The following is a 24,169-nucleotide window of genomic DNA, read 5'->3' as shown; positions in this document are numbered from 1 at the left end:
GCGGTGCGCGGGCCTCTCACTGTCGCGGCCTCTCTTGTTGCGGAGCACAGGCTCCAGACGCGCAGGCTCAGTAGTTGTGGCTCACGGGCCTAGTTGCTCTGTGGCATGTGGGATCTTCCCAGACCAGGGCTCGAACCCGTGTGTCCTGCATTGGCAGGCAGATTCTCAACCACTGCGCCACCAGGGAAGCCCAAATGGTAAGTTTAAAGAGAGGAATTGAGAATAAAAATTTTAGGTCACATCTAATGAATACTGTTTACTTAGTAACATGTTTTACAAGTAAAAAAACCTTGATGATAAATTAGGTTAGGACTTAATAATTTATGTGAAAAATTATCATTTTCTGATGTCTAAAATATCTAGCAATTTATAAAATATTCTAGATACGTAGCAGAATGGAAAATAACTATTAATTCAGCCTTATGATTTTCTTAACTCTTTATTTGGTAAGGCAGTATAACCTTTTATTTCTTTTGAACCAAAACTAAAATAAAATATCAAAATAACTCAAAAGTTCAAAAATATAATTTCTCTTGGGTTTAGTTATCTTTGCCAAGTATACTATATCTTATAATATTTCTCATATTTAGTATATCTTAGATAAATAATCCAACTTTCCCTCTTTAAGAACTCCTTGAACAGGTGTTAGAATTTTTTTAGGAGTAGTTGATCATTTTATTCAGCATTAAGTGAGTTGTCTGATGAAACTTTATATATAGCATGTTATATTTTATTTCAGAAGTCTTCCGGATTTCTTTTCTTTTCCTGAGGCATCAAAGAGCAGTTATTAAGGTAATTATTTTTCCCATTTTTTCCTGGTTATATTTCAATCCAACTTGCATGATGTTTCATTCTTTACTAATCTTACCTCGCGGTTCCATTGATTGCTGCCAATTTTTTTTTGGTGGGCATTTTACCCTCGTAAAAATGTACGTAGTATACAGCTATTGTAGAGACATATTGTGGTTAAAATGGTGAAAGATCAATGTATGGATGAGCAAAAATGTCACTGAGTCTGAGAGGTCTTGTTCTAGCATCCTGCTTCATATGCCAGGCAGATTTATTCACACCCTTTCCTGAACTCAGTTTGTTCTTATTATAGTATAAAGTCTTTAATTTTTTTAAAGTTAGTTTATATATGTGTATTTCTCCTGTAGATAACAAGCTTCTTATGGACTAAGTCTAGATTTTACCAGTATTTAGGAGACCCTTAATAAATGTGTATTGAATTAATGCAGAAATACCTCCTGGTCTTCCTTAATACATATCCATTAATGACACATTTTAATTTTTTATGTTATAAATATATTATTTATAAATATATTATTTATGTTATAAATATATTATTTTCAAATGCATATATTTCCTCTCCTTTCATGGAGTTTTAGTCAGGAGTTGGGGAGATGCATGTGCTGTGACGGCGGACATATTTTAGAAAATATATTACCAAAATGCGAATCTTGAAAATAAGGTTTTGTTTTCTAGATTTTTACTTTAAATGTATGGAAAGGGAAAAGGAATATGTTTATAGAGAAGATAAAAGTAAATATGACAAATGGCTTCTTAGGTAGTCTACTTTTCATTATTACTAACCTGGATATGTCCTCTCAGAGAAGGAAATATGTAGTATATGTTTGCAGATGCAGAATTCATTTATGATACACATAGTGTGATGAAAGTAATGTATGTTTGTGTGTCCGTACGTATATATATGTATATGTGCATATAGCTGTACCTAGGCATATAAGTCATGCAACTTTCCAGTGACCCAGTGAGTTACAGAAGTTAATCATAGTGGGGTATGGCAAATATAGTGTGGTTTTGAATTATACACTCCCTGTTTCCTCACTGTGTGCTTGAATAAAGAATATGACTACAGCCATATAGACATACTTTATTTTTCATATCCACCCAGAGAAGATGAGTATGATAAGTTATCATTTTACACATGCATACATCGTATACTCCCTTTCTACAATCTCTTTTTCTACACTAATTTCCTCCTCACCACCGATGACTTAGATAGTGAAAAGAGTCACTTTGGACCTTTGAATGTTTTGGAAAATACAGTGGTCATTTGCATCCTTTTGTCTCAGCCCCCACTGCAGGTTAGAGGGAGGCAGAGTTGTTCTTAGTCCACAATCCCTTTCCCAGTCTCACTTTAACTTCCTCCTCAACCTTGGACAGAAGTAAAGACCTTATGAATTTGAAGTCCATTGAGATCAGAGAGGTTTAGATCCCCCTTAGACTAGTTGACTTACTTTCATTCTTTAATTTTTTCTTTCTTTTTAATACTTTTTAAGTCTTAGAAAGCAGATCATGCTGGTATGTGGGGAAATTGATTTGAAGTGACTGTAGAGGCTGGATATCAAACACATCCGTTTTGTAGTAAATGGGAGGGAAAATCTGTGAATGATTTCTGAGTCAGCCTGGAGCACAGTGCCACCTAACAGCTGCGCCAAAGAAATAATCAGTATCACAACCAATTATTCTCCTGTTAAATGATGTTAAATTGGCATGTTAATTCAGGGCCACCTCTAATATCACCTTTTGTTTGTTGTTTATGTAAAGAAAGGGAGCTGACATTTAATGGTCGTCTAATATGAAATGTGATCTGTGCATTAGAAGTGTTGCGTGGGAGGACCTGTAGACTAATTTATGAAACATTGCCATAGAAATAAATAGCTTTTGCGCATGGGTGTTTGCTTCCCCTTTATGACGCTCCAGCCTTTGCTTTACCCCTGCCCCGTTCCTCCTTGTCTGCACTTGGCCGGGATTCCCTGTCGGCTGGTTGTCTGTATTCTCCCTTTGTCCTTCCGGCAGAGAAACAAGGGAGGGCTGGCGATACAGGCCACCTAAGGCAAATTTTGGACCCTGGTGGCAGTAGATCCCCGTCAGTGATGTGCTTTTCCCGGAGCTGTGCACGGGGCACTGTCATTTCTGCCTGGGGACCGGCTGTCTGACTAGGCCACATTCGTCAATCAGTGAACATATCTCTCGGTCCTTGGTCACACATTTATGGACTGTCCAAGAGGCAGTAGGAATTACTGACAGGCCCAGTCCAACCTCTGTGCATACCAGTGAATTCTAGAAGGTTGTTACTACCTGAGAGGTTCCCATAAAAATGAATAACCTGGACATTGAAGAGCTGAACTGAATAGGAGACCATTTTGCAAGAGTTCTGACCTGAGTGGGGCAAAGCTAAGTGCCCTGATTTTCAGTATTACTGTACTGAAACATTGATAATTTTCGTTTTGTTTGAAGGTTGATTTCATTTCCTATTACTCCTAACTTCATATTCAACTCACTGAAAATTTAAACTGGAGTATTTTGAAGTAGTCTCCAGTTCTTTTACATCTTTTCTGTATTTTTTAATTTTAATTACTTCCACATGACTGGGGTGAACCGCCCTGCTCCTGTAGAGATTGCGAACAGGAATATGAGATTTCTTTTTTTTTTTTTAAAGATTTTTTTTGATGTGGACCATTTCTAAAGTCTTTATTGAGTTTGTTACAAGATTGCTTCTGTCTTATGTTTTGGTTTTTTGGCCGAGAGGCATGTGGGATCTTAGCTCCCTGACCAGGGGTCGAACCTGCATCCCCTGCCCTGGAAGGTGAAGTCTTAACCACTGGACCGCCAGGGACGTCCCAATATGAGATTTCTGATGGTGCACAGCCCAAGCAATGCCTCCTTAAGCAAATTCTTACAGGAACTTAAGAAGAACAGAGTTACCACCACAGTAAGAGTGTGTGAAGCAACATGTAACACTGCCGTTTTGGAGAATGAAGGCATCCAGGTTCTGGACTGGCCTTTTGATGATGGTGCACCACCATCCAGTCAGATCGTTGATAAGTGGTTAAAACTTGTAAAAAAGAAATTTCTGATCCTGGTTGTTGTATTGTGGTCCACTGTGCTGCAGGTCTTGGGAGAGCTTCAGTGCTGGTTGCCCTAGCTTTAATTGAAGGGGGAATGAAGTATGAAGATGCAGTGCAATGCATAAGACAAAAGCAATGTGGAGCTTTTAACAGCAAGCAACTTTTGTATTTGGAAAAGTATCTTCCTATGATGTGCTTGCACTTCAGAAACACCAGATACAGTTGTTTCAACCAGTGAAAGAGCGCCGCCTGATGCTATGGCCTTGGAAAAGAAACTTGAGATGGAACCTCATATATTTCAGCCGTTAATGGAGACTTGGTAAATACTAAGTCCAATGAAGCTTGCATAGGAACATTGAAAAGCAGTTGTAGCAGGCCACAGGCTTACCAGAATTAGAGCCTTCTCTCTCTTTCCTGTTATTTTGACACTTAGTAAAAGATTCTAGCTCTCCAGTATCTAAAATGTGTTTTTTTATTTGTATCAATTGTATCTTATCAATATACAAGAAATTTAGAGTAGTGAGGTGCCAAAATACCCAGCACGATACTTGTATACTTTTAGTGTCATGTAGTCCTTAGGAGGTTTATTCCTTAAGTCATTTCAAACATTGAAGGTAGGGCCTATGTGAACACCTGCTCACGTGATATCTTCCATATGCAAACTGATATATAGTAGGGTTTGTACAACCATTAATTTTGCTGGATTTGTGCAAAGTCTTAGGTAATTTTGAATTTGTTTCTATAAACTCAATGTTTGTGCTGTTATAAAAACTTCCATTTTGAAAAATCAAACACACACAAAACTCTTGTTGATAGTTCAGTCTGTGTTGCACAGAAGCACGTAGTTTCCAGACAAAGAAGAATTATAGCCAATTTGAAATTTGCAGTTTGGGGTGCAACGTAACAGAGAGGGCCTGAGAAAAGAATGGGCAGGTTAGGGCGGGGGGGCTGTATTTCCAGTAAAATTTTTCCAAATGTTTTTTAAATTCAGTAAATATTTTTAAAAGGTTAAAATACTTTCTAATTGTAGCTGTAAGTCTTATAATATTCTGGAAACCCTGTAAAGTTTTGTTCCATACCTATTAGAAGTTATTTAGCAACTATTATTCAAATTGGAAGTTGGTTAACATTAATTAATTAATTAATTGTAGTCAGGAGAAGAGTAATAATTAAATTAGTATTACGCATATTTTGTTTCAGATAAATGTCAAAATTCATCATACTTTTCTTTAAAGCAGTTCCAAATGATGTGGCTACAAATATTAGTAGGGAAATTAATGACACACCTTTCAAGGAATAAATACATGAGTTGTTTTTGTAAAATAAAAAAAAAAAATCTCATTTTACTAGTTGAAATATTGGGCATTGAATACTTTCTAAACTCTAGGCCAAGAGAAATGCACCGGAACTCCAAGGGAGGATAGGATACTCTAATGGCCTTCACAAGGTAACAATCTTATAAATCATTAATACAACTTCTTGAAAACTGCAAGTGCAGTGATAGTTGGTAAGGATAAACAACTTCAGGAGCACAAAGGTGAAACTTAGCCATCGCTGCTCCTGGGAAAGAGCGGTCAGACAACTTTTACAGAAAAGGACAATACCAAGGAGGGATGGTGTGCTGGATTGAATTACTGGTCTCATTCCCCACTCTCAATATAAGTATTCTTCCACCCTGTTGCCAGGGCCTTATGGTTGCTGAACTGCATTTCCCTGCTTTTTGAACTTGTATGTGGCCATGTGTCTTGCTTTGGCCGATGGAATGTTAGCTAGTGTGATGTAAGCAAGGGCTTGAAATATTTCATCACAGGTTGGCTTGGCCCTCGACACCTCTGCCATCTCCATGAGAAAAAAGTGCCCTAGCTATCCATTGCTCCTTTAGTTGGGGTTGCAGAATGATACACATAGAGCAGACTTAAGCTTGATATATTACCTGTAGCTAAGTCCAGTTGAACTGCTAGGTACCAGCTAAGCGAAGCCTAGATCAGCCAAACCCTAAGCCACTGAAAAACTGAAATGTTTTATTATGCAGCATTATTGTGGCAATAGCTATCTAGTACAGTTAGCCTTTCAGCAGCTATTTTTTAGAAGTGTGACATGCAGAAGTAATAATTTATGGACCAGCTGAAAACTCCAAAATATTTGATTAATTAATTGAACCTCATTATTACTGTAATATAATGTACGCAGGACCTAGTATGCTTTAATACAAAGTTTGAATTTATTTGAATATATTTGAAATTGTTTCCTAAAGGGTAAGGATCATGTCTCAGTTTTCATTGTATGTAAGCACTTCACACAGTGCCTAATACAGAGTAATCAGCTTCATTGAAATAAATGAATTTAGACACTCTAAAGCAATCACCTGTAATTGTTATAAACATAGTTGAACATAATCCAGTGTAAAATCCTAGATTGAAGAATTTCATATTTTGTGATCCATACTACGGTCAGCAAGTCTTTGTTTAGTTTTAATATTAGGACCAAAGCCAAAGATGGGAGCTTTACAAACTGTGGTGTCTAAAAACTGATGTATTGTTACTGAACCAGGTCCGTTTGCCCAAGGCACAGCAAGTCAAACGCTGAGATGCCGAGGTTTGCGGCCAAGAGTTTATTCACAAGGCAGCCAAGCAAGGAGATGGAAAACAAGTCTCAGATCTGCCTCCCGGAAGGGGAGGGCGTTGGAATATTTATGGGATAAGCAGGGTGATCTTCAGCGTGGGGAAAGGTGATTGGAGGTAGGGGAAAAGGTGAGGAAATTGGTTTTCTGCTCAGGTGCATCTGGGTTACACGCTTCTGCAGATTCAAAATGGGGTCTCTTAGCATGATCTGAGGGAGGAGTTTCCGGCCCTCTGACGTCAACAGGCCATCATCCCACACCTGCGCAAACACAGTTTCAGAGTCGGTTTCCTACCTGCTTTAGCTGGCTTGCACTGGACAAGAGCTAACTTCAAGTTCCTGTAAAACAGCTGGGCTACCATGAAGCTGGGAAGGTATGTAATTAAAGAGGGGAAAAAGAAGGGAAAATAAAATAACTAAAGCAAGCTTCTTCAGTGAAGGCAGGCTACAAGCAGAGGGGTTTTTAACAAGCTGTTCCCTTAGCTGCTGTTCTATAAGACAAGCTCAAGAACTCCTGTCAGTCATCAGCTTCTGTTAACTCTATGGGGCATGGTTTCAGTATTTCTTTCCTTACTCAAATTTAGGATACACTGTGATATTTAACCTACCTACGTATAATTCAATAGAACTAAACACACTAGTTCCTCGTGAGAAATTTTGTTTTCCAAATCTTTTCCCTCCTTTTGTTACCGATTGAATTGGGTCCTGCTGCTCACTGCTTACGAAATCAAACTCATACGCGTTGGTAGAGGGGAAAGTTGTCTTTAATCAGAATGCTGGCAATCTGGGGAGATGGTGGACTCAGTGTCCCCAAAGAGCCACTTCTGAAGAGTCTGCTCGGCCATGAAAGTTTTAAAGGAACGGGGGGAGGGAAGTGATCTCGGTTAATCATTGAGATAGGAGGGTCAGAGTCGTCGTCATCCCCTACTGCATGCAGGCTTATCGGCTCCTCGGGATCTTCCTCTAGATGTTGTCTTGTTCACACAGTTGGTCACACAGTTTGTTTGTGAGATTATGGAAGAGGAAGCTAGGGAAGAGATCTGGTCATCGGTTAATTACTTATTCTTCATTCCTACTTCTTTTGGTCTACGGAAAGAACCGACACTTTAGGCAAGGTATTGTGTGATTAAAAGATTTGAAAGGTGTGCTCAGGTGGAGATGAGTAGAGCATGGGGGTGCCTGGTTAAAAGTTAGTTACCAATCTAGCTTTGTTAAAATGACAAGGAAAGGGGCTTCCTGCTGAGGGCAGTTTCCTGCAAAGAACTGCTTACCCTTTCTTTACCTGAATCCAAAATCCAAAGTGACACTTTTTCCAGCTAATATATTATGAGTGACAAAACTCTGAAAAATGCTAACATATCTTTCTTTTTGATGGCAAATAAGCAAAGTAAAGCAGTAATACTTCCCAGTTGATTCTGATGGGGGTAAATTATAGACATATACATAACTGCTATTTTTGTCATCTGAGTTGACATCGACTACAAATTGACACCAACACAATGAAAAACTGGTCCAAAATGTGGGTCATAAGAGTTTATTGTATATAAATTCTTGCTATGATAGACCTAGCTGTCTTATTGAAAAAAAAAATCATAATCTCATTTAACAACACAAACTATGAATAATTCATTTAAAAATGATGCATAGAATTTCAAATTTAATTTTGCTTTAAACATTATCCATACACTAATTGGGCATTTTACACATTTTAAGATTTCTTTAATTCAGTTATTTTCTCTTTTCCTTAAGTATCTTGGGTTCATGTAGGCACTAAAATTGTTTGGTCTTTCTCTGATATGCTAAATTCATGTTTCCTTCTGAATATAAAATACAGTATGCAACTTTCCAGAATTGTGTCAACCTGTATCATCTATATTATTCTTCCAAAATATTTCATTGAAAGGTTATATTTAAATCAAATTTCAAGGACACGTAATATGTCTTTCTGAATTACAAAAAAACCAAAAAATATACAAATAGCTAAAACTAGACACATCTCCACGTCCAGAAATATATATACATATAAAAAAACGTATTTTTTCCACATATTTGGCTCAGTGTTTGTGTGTATTAGTTTGAGTTTGAGCTTGTGTTACTTAGGAAGTTGGAAGCAAGTACTCTTTTTTTTTTTTAAATTATTCATTTATTTATTTATTTTTGGCTTTGTCGGGTCTTCGTTGCTGCGCGTGGGCTCCCTCCAGCTGCGGTGAGAGGGGGCCACTCCTCGTTGCAGTGAGTGTGCTTCTCATTGCGGTGGCTTCTCTTGTTGCAGAGCACAGGCTCTAGGCGCGTGGGCTTCAGTAGTTGTGGCACGTGGGCTCCGTAGTTGCGGCTCATGAGCTCTAGAGTGCAGGCTCACCAGTTGTGGCGCACGGGCTTAGTTGCTCCGCGGCATGTGGGATCTTCCTGGACCAGAGCTCGAACCCGTGTCCCCTGCATCGGCAGGCGGATTCTTAACCACTTCGCCACCAGGGAAGTCCCGAAAGCAAGTACTTTCAAACTACTTTTCATTAAAGTGTTCTCTCTTTTGGTAGATCTATCAAAATTGTAAGTTTGCTCCAATCAGAGGCTACTTTGTAAGACACAAAGATGTAACAATGGTTTAAATGTTGAATCTATGATGATAAATCTGTTATTTGAAGAATTACAAATGTATTTTAAGTTTTGAAAAATTTTATGATCCTCCCTTTTCTCCATGCTATCTAACCCTCCAAATAGAATCACAGTTATAGAGCATATACTTATTTAGATCTATAATAAAAATACTCTCTAATTTAAAATATTTCCTTTTACTTCTTTACAACAGTAGTACCCATGTAACTATAGAAGTATATCACATGAGCTTTGCTATTAAGAATACAAGAAGAAAGATGATGGATCTTGGAGTTATGTATTCTTTTTCTGAAATGTTAGTATTTTAGAAAATAATTATATTGAATTAAAATAAAAATCAAATTTAATCTCTTCAATTTTATCTTCAGAAATTTGTATACTCTTCTGATTGAGTCATTAGCTATTATTTTATCTTGATACAACTCTATTATGTTTAAGATTATTTGCAAATATCAGAAAGTCTGGAGCAGATAATTCTCTCTGTCTCCCTCTCTCTCTCTGTCTCTCTTTCTCTCTCTCTCTCTCTCTCTCTCTCTCTCTCTCTCTGACACACACACACACACACACACACACATTCTTCATTCCCTTAAAACATTTTTGCCAAGTCATAACATCACGGTGGTCTATATTTAGACAGATAGACAGTTTTATTCCAGTGCTTTATATGTATATAATGTGCTGTAACACAAAGACAAATTCAATTTTTGTTTTGTTTTTTTAGCTACACAAAGGATTGCCTGTTTATAATACATGAGCTGAAGAGCTTGAACATGCCTCACCGAAAGCATCACCTTGAGGAACATAAGCTGTCCTACTACTTCTTTGGCAAATTTAAATGCTGTGATCAAAACCAGCAATTATCTTTCTTTATTAACAGCTATAAAGAGCCTATTTGTTTCCATGTTGGTGCTTACTAAATTGATCTTGGTTTTATTGAGTGCCAAATATGAATATGTTAATGCCTCTCCATATTAGTATAGTCTACAATTGCAGTTCTTCTTGAGGAAAAATTAAATGAAATTTTTGTAGAACTATCAGTTTATAGACACTAAGTCATATGGAAAATTAACAAATTTACTGGTATCTTTTACAGCTTGCTTTATTGAAAGCATGGTCACAATGATTAAATGAGCAAAGATAATGGTTGTACAGTGAAATATCAATTGCCTGTTATTGCACCTACCAAATACTTAAACAGAAGGAAAACATGTAAGCACCATCACTGTGAAACTAATGCTTTATAGTCTGAGTTTTGCATAAATTGAGATGGACCTGTCTATAAAAGACAAGTCAGTCTCTCTATATCTGTAGTGAATGCTTACTTGCCTTTTGGGTTAAGCATCACAATGTACTTACTAATCAAAGAGCAAATTAACGTAAAGCCCTGAGAAGCCATCATATTAAATTCAATTTAATGAAGTTGATGCATATCTCTCCTTTTAGGCTCTCAGGGGTTTTTTTCCAGGATTATTTTTTTCTGATAGCTTTATAGAAATATAATTCACACATCAAACAACTCACCCATTTAATGTGTACAATTCAGTGGTTTTTTAGTATAATCACAGAATTGTACAACCATCACAGTACATTTTAGAACATTTTCATCACCTCAAAAGGAAAGCCCGTAGTATTTAGCTATCACCTGTTAGTCCCCTAGCCTTAAGCAATCACCATTCTACTTCTACCTCTATTTGCCTATTTTGGATTTTTCATGTAAATGGAATTATAGTATAGTATATCTTGCAACTGGATTTTTTCACTTAGCCAAAATGTTTTCAGAGTTTATCCATGTTGTGGGATGTATCAGTACTTCATTCCTTTTTATAGCCAAATACTATTCCATTGTTTGAATATACCACTTTTTCTTTGCTTATTCATCAGTTGACAAATATTGGGTTTTTAGCTTTCAGCTATTATGAAGAATGATGCTATAAACAATAATGTGCAAGTTTTTATGTGGACATATATTTTCATTTCTTTTCATTCGAAAGTTAGGAGTGAAATTGCTGGGTCAAATGGTAACTGTTTAACTTTTGGAGGAACTGCCAGACTGTTTTCCAAAGTGACTGCACCATTTTACATTACCATGAGCAGTGAATGAGGACTTCAGTTTCTCTGTATCCTCACCAATCCTTGTTATTATCTGACTTTTTGATTATCATCCTACTGGGTGTGAAGTATCACATTGGTGTTTTGATTTGCATTTTCTGAGGACTAATGATATTGAGCATCTTTCCATATGTTTACTGGCCATTTGTATATCTTCTTTGGAGAAGTGTCTATTCACATTCTTGCCCATTTTTGATTTGGGTTATTTGTCTCTTTATTATTGAGTCTTAAGAATTTTTAAAAATTTTACTTATACTTTATTTTTTGAGTGAGAAATCATCTTTATTTTCATTATTTCCAGCCTTATTGAGGTATGAGTCACAAATAAAACTTGTGCATATTTAGATTGTATATTATTTTTTAAAGTGTAAAAAGTGTTGACTTAGTATACATATATATTGTGAAGTGATTACCAAAATCAAGTTAATTAACACATTCATCACCTCGCAGTTATCTTTTTCTGTTTTGTTTTGCCATGAGAACACATGATTTACTCTTTCAGCAAGTTTTAACTATACAATACGGTATTATTAACTATAATCACCATGCTGTACATTAGATCCCCAGCACATATTCACCTTATTACCTGGAAGTTTGTGCCAACTTTGCCAACATACACCTCCGCATTCCCCCACCCCCAGCCCTTAACAACCACCATTCTACTCTCTGCTTCTATTAGTTTGAGTTTTTTAGATTCCACATATAAGTGAGATCATACAGTATTTGTCTTTCTGTGTCTGGCTTATTTCACTTAGCATAAGGTCCTCTAGTGTGATACTGTGATTTCTAATAAGAGATATATATTTGACCTTCATCCTCTTTTCTGGTACAGAGCTTCTAAAACCCTTGGAGTTTCCCTAAGTGAAGAGAACAGTAGAGGTGTCTTTTGTTGTGTTGATGAGGTGACTATTGGAAAGCGCCTAAGGATGGGGGCTGGTTGCCAGGGAAGCCAACCTTGTGATTAGAGGGTTGGAACTTCCAGTCCCACCTCCAGGCCTCGGGGGAGGGGAGAGGAGAAAGGATGGAGATTGAATTCAATTGCCAATGGTCAGTAATTGAATCAATCATGCCTATGTAATGAAGCCTTCATAAAAACCCCCAAAGGGACAGGGTTTGGAGAGCTGCGTGGAGATTAGGGGAGAGTGGCAGGCTTGGAGAGAGCATGGAAGATCAGAGCCATTCCCGCATACCTTGTCTTATGCATCTCTTCTGTATGGCTGTTCCTGAGTTATATCCTTTTATAATATACTGGTGATCTAGCAAGTAAAATGTTTCCTGAGTTCTGTGGGTAGCTCTAGCAAATTAATCAAACCCAAGGAAGAAGGGGGTCCTGGGACCCTCTGATATATAGCCATTCTGTCAGAAGTACAGGTAGCAACCTGGGCTTGCCACTGAAATGTATGCCCAGAAATGTATGTGGGTGGGTGGGGCAGTCTTGTAGGATTAAGCCCTTTATATGTGGAATCTGATGCTATCTCCATGTACATAGCGTGAATTGAATTGGTGTGGGGAAGCCTACCAGAACATATGTTGAAATTGGTTCCAGAAATCCAAGAGATGTAGGTTTATCCATGTTGTCACAAATGGCAGCTTATATTTTAGGTACAAATCCCTTATCCAATATATGATATCCAAATATCTTCTTCCATTCTGTAGTTTGTCTCTTCATGCTCTTTATAATGTCCTTTGATGTTTTTAATTTTTATGAGGTCTAATTTATCTTTTTTTTTTTCTTTTGCTGAAGTTTGCTTTTTTTTTTTTTTAAAGAGCTCCTGACTTCTTTACTTATTTATTTATTTTATTTTTTTGGCTGTGTTGGGTCTTCGTTTCTATGCGAGGGCTTTCTCTAGTTGTGGCAAGCGGGGGCCGCTCTTCATCACAGTATGCGGGCCTTTCACTGTCGCGGCCTCTCTTGTTGCGGGGCACAGGCTCCAGACGCGCAGGCTCAGTAGTTGTGGCTCACGGGCCTAGTTGCTCCACGGCATGTGGGATCTTCCCAGACCAGGGCTCGAACCCGTGTCCTCTGCATTGGCAGGCAGATTCTCAACCATTGTGCCACCAGGGAAGCCCTATCTATTTTTTTTTGTTTGGATCATTCTGCTTTTGTTATCATATTTAAAAACCCATTGCCAAACCCAAGGTTACAAAGATTTACCCAAATGTTTTCTTCTTTGAGTGTTATAGTTTTGACTTTTACATATAGGTCACTGATTTATTTTGAATTAAGTTTTGTACGTTCTTTGACATAAGGGTGTAACTTGCTAGCCAGTTTTCCCAGCAACATTTGTTGAAAAGGCTATGCTTTCCCCATTGAGTGATCTTGACATCTTTATTGGAAAATATAGTTACTTTTAGTAAACAAATTTTACTTATGTTAACATATGTTTATTGTTTATGTTTTTATTAAGTAAATAAATATATAATTTCTCAGTTTTAATTTTTATATCAATAATAATAGGGAAAACCCATATAAACAAAATACCTCATAGATATTTTGTAATTTTGAGTGTAAAGAGATGTTGAGAACACAGTGGTTAAGAACTGCTGGTTTGAATTATAGCAGAGACAGTAGAGTTCTAGAACCAGCAGCTGTAGCAGTGGTTTTCAGATTATGGCAGAAGCAATGTGATTTGAGAACTGGCAGACATCTGACATCTGGAGTTACAGATTTCTTAGTTGACAGGCAGCTTCCTAATTCTGGATGTCTGATCTTGACAGGTTCAGAAACCTCCTTGATGGTCCATTTCTGTTCATGGATTTGAGGTTCAACTATTTTACATTTTTCAGCCTGGCCAATTATTCAGTAATATATTTAATACTGTGTAAGTAATCTGTTTAAAAATAGAGTGGATTCTATTCTCTGGCAAAGAACTACAAACCACATAAAAGTAACAGAGCAGATTTTAAAATGAACCAAATAAAAATCCTAAAATCAAACAAAACTAGGAGAACCTTGGAGAGACAAAAACAAAAACAAACAGAGAGGGGGTAAGGGTAAGATAAATAGAATACACTAAGAACTTCTAACATTAGTTTAATTGGAGTTCCAGAAGTATAAAAATGAATATTAGACTGAAAGAAATATTTGAAGAGAGAATGGCAGACAATATTAAAAATTGATAAGAAATTCCTACAAAGTCCAAGTAGGATAGATACATAGAAAGGAGCATTGATTAGCAGAAAATGTGTATTTTAACAGAATCAATGGAGACTTGAAGGCAATGGAATGATACAGTCAAAATCCCCCATATTCTTGACAATACATGGCCATACATATATGTGTGTGTGTGTATATATATATATATATATGAAAATTTTAAGCATTCAGATAGGTGTTTGGGTGTTTAGAAATATCCCACTATGATTTCGATTTGTATTTTCCCAAAGAATAATGATGTTTAGAAACTTTATACACTTATTGACTTTTGGGGCCTCTTTGTGAAGTGACTTTTCAAGTCTTTTGTCCATTTTTTAAATTAGGTTTTCTTTCATTTACTTGTTCATTTTAGAAAGAATCGCAGAACACAGTCTTTTCAAGCATGCATTGAAAACTTATAAAAGGTGGCCATATATTGGATTATGAAGCGAATCTCAAAGAAATGAAAACATAGGTTTTGTTTTTTGTTTAACAGTATATAACTGTCTTAGAAATCAATATACACAAGTAAATAATTCCCACTATGTTTGAAATAAATTCAATTTAAAATTACCCGTAGGTCAAAACCAAAATTACAATGGATATTAGATAGCATTTCAATGATAATGAATTATACTGATAATGAAGATGATAATGAAATTATAATGAAAATACAACATTGCCAAGAACACTAAACCCAAAAATAGAAGAAAGGAAGTAATATGCCACAGTAGATAATCAGTTAAATGAAAATTGGTTGACTATCTCAGAGAGCTCATCAGAAAAGTGAAGAAATAAAACAGCATAACTATAAAACATAAAGATGGGAGCATCTTTATAAATTCAGTAGACATCAAAAGAGATAATGGAATGATACTATGAACAACTCTTAGTCCATTTGGGCTGCTGTAACAATACCATAGACTGAGTAGCTTATAAAGATCAGAAATTTATTTCTTCCAGTTCTGGAGATTGGGAAGTCTAAGGTCATGGTGCTGGGAGATTCAGTCTGGTGAGGTCTTGCTTCCTGATTAATAAATGACTATCTTTTTGCTCTGTCCTCACGTGGCGGAAGGGGGACAGGGGTGAGGGAGCTCTCTGGCTGCTTCTTATGTGGGCACTAATCCCATTTATGAGGACTCCTTCCTCATTACCTAATCTTTCAAGGGCTCCACCTCCTAATATCATCACATTGGGGGCCAGGTTTCAAAATATGAATTTGGGGGAGACAAACTATACCAATAAACTGGAAAATTTAGAAGAAATTGGCAAATTATTTAAAAAAATCTAAACTGGCTGAATAGTTATATAACTATTAAATAAATCAAATCAATTTTTATTTTTTATTCTGTTTTTTTCTTCCTTTTTTTTTTGGTTTTGGTTTTCATTGCATGGCTTGTGGGCTCTCAGTTCCCAACCAGAGACTGAACCTGGGCCATGGCTTGAAAGCCTGGAATCCTAATCACTAGGCCACCAGGGAACTCCCGAATCAATTTTTAAAATGTTTTCACGAGAGAACTTTGATCCCAATTTGCTTCATTGGAGGATTATAACAAGCATTTGAGGAAAAAATAAAACCAATTTACACAAACCCTTCCAGGAAACAGAAATAGTTGGAACGGTCTCCACTATTGTGAGAAATAATACTTTTCTGTAAGCAGAGGACATTCTCTCTTCTCATTCTCCCATCTCATCTTAAAGGGGCTGGGTTTAACCTCATTTTTCTTGAGGTATTGCTTCACTGTCAGCCTTTTCTATAGCATGGCTTTGACAATATTCTCCATTACCTTGTAACAGCCCTCGGAGAGATATATTTTGGATACTAAAGAAATGAGAAAACGTGAGACTCTGTTTATGCTCTTTCTTATCCCTTATTCATTCCAGCCTTATTATTTTTTTTAAATTTGGATTTGCTATTGAAGACTTTTGTGCTACAGCCCTAAAAATTGTACACCCATTTTGTAATGCCAGGGAAATACAAATATATTGAAATATTAACTTTGATTTACTTTCCATTCCCTAGTCAAATTCAGCCAATAAAATACTGAGCCCACTAATAATTGGAACAATTCCCTAAGTCATTTTGCTTTGGATATTCTTACAGAAGAGCTAGGAAAAATAAAATAACCTAATAATTAAGAAATATATCACCAGGCTTCCTATTCTAAGAGCTGGTGGAATTGTTTTGTCCTGCTCTTAATCCATCGCAGTTTAAGGAGTAAAATTTAATAATCAATGTAAAAATGGTTTTCACAGTTATCTAAGGAAATAGTTATAGCTAATAAGGGACTAACATGAAAAGAATTGGCTGCTATTTGCCAGTATAACCAATGATAAAAATAGTGAGCTCTTCAAGTACGTGCTAGTATTAATCCCACAGGTTCTGGCAATGAAATCTTTATAATGATGAACAGTCATTGTTAATGAAAATGAAGATTATACAGCAGCTTCAGCAAGGGAACTATTTATGTAATAGAAAGATTAACTTTAATCTAATCAATGAACACCAGGGGTGGGGTTGGGGTAAGGGGATAGAGGCTGGTTTATAAAAGTAAGTTATTTGACTTCTCAGGTTCCAGATAGTGTTCTGGAGTTTTGGGTTGTGCAGCCCTCTATGGATGAAAACAAAAAAAACTAATAAGGAATAGGAAACTATCTCTATTTCTGTTAAAATTAGCCCATGACAATAGTATACAAATATATACTTTTAAAATTACACATGATTAATTAGTTTGGTTTAATTTTGGAATCATGTCATAATCAGAAGACTGGAATCCCTTTCAGAAGCCTCCATACAGAGTTATTCTAGTATGTGAAATAGTGTAAAATTAGGAAACCATGATATTTCAGTGGATGTCCACAACAGACAGTGTGAAGCAGTTCTTTCTCTAAGGACTTGGATAAATGATATTGAATCCGTCGCAAATTCAATCATTTGTGATTTAATTAACCAGCTTTATTTTTGTTAGTGTGTTATATGGGCACCTGTTCTTCAGGATTAAGTTTCAGCTGTAACTTATTTCGAAATAATAGTTTTGACATATTGTGTCAGGACACCAGAGAGTTTTCCTTTATTCTCAGTTTTAGATTCTGGTATAGATTAGTGTAAGCCAATTTTATAGAGGGGAAATCATATATGGAATCAAACTGCAGTACAATTATTATTTATGTGTTTCCAGTCATTCTATATGTTACTTGTCTTTACTGAGCTGTATCATTACATAGCTGATGACTTTACAAGATTTTTAAGGTTCTTTTGAACTGTATTGAGTATACCCAGAGTGACAAAGACTCAAATTAAGAATCGTAATATGCTTAATTTAAAATTAAGAATTCATTTTATTGCTAGAGTCCTTGATCAGACAGAACTAATTGAAATTTCAGAACGAGAAAGTGAATTTAAGGTTGAAATCCATAAAAAGTTACTGTAACGTAGTAGATACTTAATAAATATGTATTGTGTGAGCCAGTTGCACAAAGTAAAACACATTGGTTATGCCTGATAAAAAGTATTTTTCATGTGTTAAATAATTACAGTAATTTATAGCTGCTAAATATCTATCCATAAATATGTATAACTTAATTAATATTTAAAATTGAAATTTTATAAACAGTTAAGAATTGATGTCCTATTTTCACATTAAAATATCCTTCTTTGAAATATTACTAATCCTTTCATACTTTCCCTAAGTAATTGGCTATAAAAGAGATTTAAAATGTAAATCTCAACAACTTGACATTCAAGACCATATAAGAACACACACCATGACCTCAGACTGAAAAGTTCATAAGGATTTTGAAGAATGAAATATATCACCTAAGGTATAATTTGCAGAAGGTATAATGTATTAAAGCTGGAAGGTTGCTTGTCTAAGCATTCATTCCAGGCTGAAGAGTGGGCTGGCAATGGGTCAGCTTCTGGCAATTCAAGTGAGCCTTCAATCCTCTTACAAGCTCACTTATGGATCTCAGCTCTGGGATATATCCAATTCATTAAGTAGAAGAGGTAAAAATAACCTATTATGTCACTGAGCCTGATCCTGCAACCTGCTCAGGAAAACAATCCCAAAAATCTTTGTATGAACCTCAATAAGGGTATCTTATACCATCCTACTGGGTGAGAATTTCACTCCTGTTTCTCCAGGATGCTTCTATACATTTCCTATTTGCAAGAAATGGGCCTTGGTTAGTATCAAGTTTAGATTTATGAAGTGTCTTCCATTATAAAATCTAATTCCATATAGCTTCTTCCATTTTTGATCCATATTGATGACTTATGAATGAGAATCTCTGGTAAAGCCTTTGATTTACCACTTCATAAGTGAAATTGTGGTTATAGTGGGAGGTGGGAGTTCTTCAAAAGATAATAATGCATATTAAACAAATATTTCTTTTGTTCTAGATATTCTTCTAGAGACTGATTTTAGTACTCTTTCAACCAAAAACATTTTATTTGAAATACATTATGTGCCAGGCATTCTTACATTCTTGTAGGGTTAGAAATTATAATGATGAGTAAGATAAGTTCAACTACTACCCTAACAGAGAAAAAGTTTTGTGGCAGAAGAGAAAAAATTTTAAAAAATCAACATTTGAGAAATGCTATGGCAGAGAAGTATGGATATTCCAGGAATACCTAACAAGGACACTCAACTTGATCTGGAGGGGACAGAAAAGTCTTTTCAGAGGAAAATGACATGGACACTGAACCTGAAATATCAGGAGGATAGTGTTCAAGGTAGAGAAAAATCACCTATTTGAAGAATAAGAAGAAAGAGAGAGCATGGTGCAATCAAGTGTTTATACAATTTTTAATCACGTATAATGATAGGAGATTGAATTTATGAAAATGACAGGAAATTACGTTCTATTTATTTTTCATATTTATATACTGTCTGTATGATATACACTGTTTATCACCTAGTGGGGGATTGCTGTAGCTTACTGTATGCTATTTGCTAATAGACTAGAAAATATACTCTCACATCTGTATCGATAGAGAAAATAATGGTCAATTTAATGATACAAAAGACATGTAGCTATAGATATACACATACACATGTGTAGATAAAGCTAAATCAAGCTAAAAATCTCAGAGTTAAACAACTAGAATTTTTTGCCCCTTTGGCCAAATTCTTCTTTAGTGAAATGCATGATTTTTCTTTTATGATCAAAATATATGGCTAAAGTCTTTCAATAAAAGTTATAATTAATATCAACTGATATTTTTGGTTGTTTTTGCTCTCCAGAGATCATAAAGAAAACTTGGGAGACAGCTTAAAAGAAATCTTGGAGAACATATGTTCCAGAAGTTTATAAAATATGTGGGCATCATTTCTTACCTGTAATAAATATCCTAGCTAAGTCCTAAGCAGTGTGCAAGCAAATGGCTTTAAGTGTCCCCTTCCCGCCGCCCCTTTTTTCTTTTTTCAAGGGTATACTCATCCCTTCATTATATGTGGTAACATTAAATGAAAAATATTAAAATGTGACTGAGGATTTTTCAGATGATAAAAGTTAGGTAGGTGTATCAAGGCAATGGAGTGTAAAATAGTATAGCTGAACAACATTCCATAATGCCTTTATCTAGTCAATAGTATATGCAGTGTTTCTATAGAAACTATTATATCATGTGGCATTAGCAAGTTATATGATTTAAAAATATATTTTAAAGCAAACAGTGTATCTATCAATCAAAAACTTTTCAGAAGACTACAGTGATTTTAATAATAGGATGTTTTTCCAGGCCTTTGCTTACTTGCTCATTTGTTGTGGCTAGAGATGGTTCCACCAGCAGTCAGAGCTCTCATACCTCTTCTCTCAACATGAGGCAAGAATAATTTTTTTTTCTTGTAAGGTAGAGCCAGTTATGGTTCCATTGCCTCAGTGTGTGAAAATTGACGTGATGTGATTTTTTTTCTTTGGTTGTGGTGGTATATATGCATGGAGTATTTTTTCATTGTGTTCTATAACTTCCAGTTGTCATTCTTCTGACACATAGGATTAAACAAACATTAAATTGTTGTCTCAAGTATTTGATCTGAGCATAATACATCTTCACAACTGTGGAAGTGACTTTAAAAAGCTATTGTAATCCAGAATAGTTAGGGGAATTTTGGACCAATAATCAAGGAGCATCTCCCTTTCCATTCAGATCTCTAAAGTACGTACTGTGTAAGTCAGTGAATGAAAGGTTCAGATTTCTAAGAGATAGGCTCTCAGCCAAAAGGGTTGTTTTATTTCTTAATTAAGTTAATTTTACATGGCAGTCGGTTATTACCAGCCCTGGTTTCCAGCCTTTCTTAACTATTGCACTATTTCAATGATCCTAGCAAAGCTTCAAGACATATATCACCTTATGACTCCCCTCTACTACCTCTTAGGGCACTTCATAGTAGGAGGCTAGGCCATGGTCAAGCACTATGAAAATGAACAAATGATCTCTTCTCTCACTTGAGGTGGCCTGTCTTATTTTTACCCCAAAATGTTTGACAGTGATGACATCCAATTTTATCTTTTATCCTTTCTCTTTTTGGATACTGATCAGGAAGTTTCCACTAGTCAACAAAAAGATATTTCAAAGTAGCAAGCTAGAAGAGTTTCTGATGACACACCATTGAACACAGAGAAACATCACATGCTGTATTGCATTTCCTTGTTATAACTTCCATAAAATATCCCGTACACTGGTATGGCTTAAGCCTGCTCTCTAAGTAATAGGCTGGCAATTGTTCATATTCACAGGAAATTCCTATTCACAGAGCCAGTGGAAAAGAAAGGCCCTATTCCATTTCTAAAATCTCAGGTCCATGTCAAAGAATATGTTTGTAAAGATTTTCCTTAATAGCTTGGTCAATAACATTAGTCAACATGATGACAGATAAGGAGAGTTCATTCATTCATTCATCTTTTTATTCAGAAGATACTTATCATTTGCATAACATTAAGAAACTCAGTTTTTTAAAGACTGAAGTTAAAGGCTCTGCCCTCTATGAGCCCTGGATATAGTATCATTGTGACCTAATTCTTTTTAAAAAATCATTATTTTATTCAAAATGAGGCTTGTGTTTACAAAGAGATCTACAAACTTTAGTCTTGGCAATTTTTGTGATCAATATTTGCATCACAATTTGGACTTTATTATTCATTCATCGGAAAACTCTTGCTGTATGCTCTTATGTGGATATAGAGAAGAAAAACTTGTCACTAGATTTCACAAATGTTCATAAAATACAGAAGTATTCAAAAATTATATATATAAATATACATATGTACACATATACATGTACATATGCATAGATGTGTGTATATAGTAAATCATCCTATGATAAAAATTTGTAACAGTGAGTTAGAAATCCACTGATTTAGCCATTAATTTAGGAGTTTAAGGAAAGGTGTCAGGAACAGATAAAATTTTAGTTAGAATGTGTAGCAATTATCCAGCTGGAAAATATGATTGAGGGAATCCTGATTAAGGATCATTTTTTTGTAGAGGTTTATAAAGGCAGAAACTTTAATGTATTACAAAACGGCTAGATAGAAAAGTCTTTTGGTCACGTGGTGGAAGAAAAGGATGCAGATGTAAGGGACAGATTATGAGAGACCTTCTGTGACAAACCAAGAGGTTTCTTCTGAAGGATTTTGAGAGAGAGGGAAAACTACTTTTTATTATAATGTGGATGATGATTGGTAAGTGGCAAAACTGGTGACAGGGGACAGTTAGGAAAAGCATTACTATAACTCCAGGAAGTTATAAGGGCTTAAATAAGGCGATGGTAAAGGGGATACCAAGTTGTAGATAGCTCTGACTTAGTTGTATAAGATTCAAGGCACAGCGACATATATTCGTCTCTTTTTTCCCACTTTCTTGCTTGTATTTCTTGGGATCAACTCCCAAATAAACTACTTGCAACTACCAGAATCTGCTCTTGAGGAAACCCACAGGAGCTGTCTCGTCATTCTTCATATCTCAAAACATCCTCTCTGGCCAAGAACCAACTGATGATCTTCTTTCAATTTCACAGCGAAAAATAAAGTTATTGGGATAATACCACCAGTACTATACACATACACCACCCTATCTGCTTTTTTAAACCATGCTCTCTTGTTTCCGTTACAAGTGATGGAGTCTCCCTTCTCCCATCTGGCATCAGCTCATCCATTTAGCCTCTGGAGCTCATTTTCTATTGTCTACTGAAGGACTTTGCTCTTGCAATTATCTCCTGCTCTTCATGCACCATTATTTGGAAGTCTGTATATTGTCATTACTATGAAAACATCTATAATTTTTTCATCTAGTGGAAAAAAGGAAAACCTTCCTTGACTTTGCATACTCTTCAGCTATGTGTCTTTTTCAGAGAAAACTTTGCCAGAGTGGTATCTGTGCTTTCCTCACTTCCATTCACTCTAGAACAGACTCCTATCGGACTTTGATTCCCACTATGCTACTGAAATCACTTTGATTAAATTTACCCAATGACTTCTATGTTAACAAAGTCAAAGGACAATTTTAAGTTCTTATCGCATTCAAACCTTCAGTAGCATCTGACATTTAATCATTGTTTTTCTTCACAGCACTTAATAATATTTGACATTTTTGTGGTATATGTTTGGTTTATGTTCTCCCACTAGGAGGTAAGCTTCATAAGGGGAAGAACTATGTGTATTTTAGTTTACTGTTTAATCCCTAGTGCTTAGGACAGAGCCTGGTACCATTACTGAATAAATTGCTGAATGTATACAATGTAAATGGTAGAACAAAAGCTGCAGGAATGTGAACTTTGGTTACTTCATGATGTTGAAGAAAAAGCCACCTTGTCTTTTCAGATATTATTAAAATCAGATGTAAGATGATGATGCTTCCCTAAACTTTAAGCAAACTGAATTTCCTTAAATATTCAACAAAACATCAGATACTTTTCAGAATTGGAAATTCTAAAAGGAAAAGCCCTTTTAAAGGGCTTTAAAATAAAGATTTGGTGGTCTTGATGTGGATGACATTAATGTGATAGCTAATGTATCTTAATAGAAAATTTAAACTTGATAAAGAGGGGCATATTACTGAGGTCACTTTATCATCACTGTCTTCATCGTCGTCATCATCATCATCATCATTTTAAGTTGATAAGGCCAGTAAGAATAACCTGTATAACAGGCCAACATATGTAAAAGCCCAATCACAATAGACCAATTAATAGCATTTCTATAAAAGAAAGAAAACAAACCATATGTTTATTTTAAAAATGTATTTAGATTAACTGTCTGAATTGCTTTAGTGGCTGACTGATTTCTATAAAAATAGTGGCATAGATTCATTTGCCTGTCTTCCAAAATATCTATTCAACAAGTATGCATTTTATAAAAGTTAACAAAAAGGATAAACTGTTAACTTATATGGAACGCTCAAAATTTGAAATCAACAGGCATTTGGAAGTCTGCCAAAGTTCCTAGCTATGATTTGAAGAAAGCCAAGAAGCAAGAAAGCAAATTCATTTCTTATCAAGTTTTGACAAAATTTCTCTCCTAATTTCATTTTTCTCAATCAGCTGCTAAAGGCACTCATTTTCATCTCCTTGATTAGATGCTGCAGTGACTGATTACTGGATTTAATAGTACTTTTTAATGAAACATTGTCATTTGCTTTTCTATGATTACCTTAAAATACCGCATATCACCCATTAGTTTTTTTTTCTATTTCTTTCCCAAATTGTTAGTTTCCTTATTTCCAGTTTCTCCTCCATACATTCCAGCTCCAACCTCTAAGCCCCTCATTTCCACCAAACCACTCAGGTTGCCCAAGGTAATCTCTCAGCATTCC

The 24,169-nt window shown here is 35.7% G+C and overlaps 1 pseudogene across 1 annotated transcript in view; it reads left to right on the top strand.

Moving 5' to 3' along the window:
- LOC309621160 (protein tyrosine phosphatase type IVA 1 pseudogene) overlaps positions 1–24,169 on the top strand; it is a 39,429-nt pseudogene that overhangs the window by 2,730 nt on the left and 12,530 nt on the right. Inside the window, exon 2 of the transcript XR_014249873.1 lies at positions 740–24,169. This exon is cut by the window's right edge and continues 12,530 nt beyond it. The product of XR_014249873.1 is annotated as a protein tyrosine phosphatase type IVA 1 pseudogene (transcript). The remainder of the gene's footprint in view (positions 1–739) is intronic.

The sequence above is a fragment of the Balaenoptera borealis genome (assembly GCF_965194805.1).
Source record: "Balaenoptera borealis genome assembly, chromosome: X".
NCBI classification, from domain to species: Eukaryota; Metazoa; Chordata; class Mammalia; order Artiodactyla; family Balaenopteridae; genus Balaenoptera; species Balaenoptera borealis.
The sequence above is the reverse complement of the archived record's forward strand: the minus strand, read 5'-3'. Positions and strand labels throughout refer to the sequence as shown.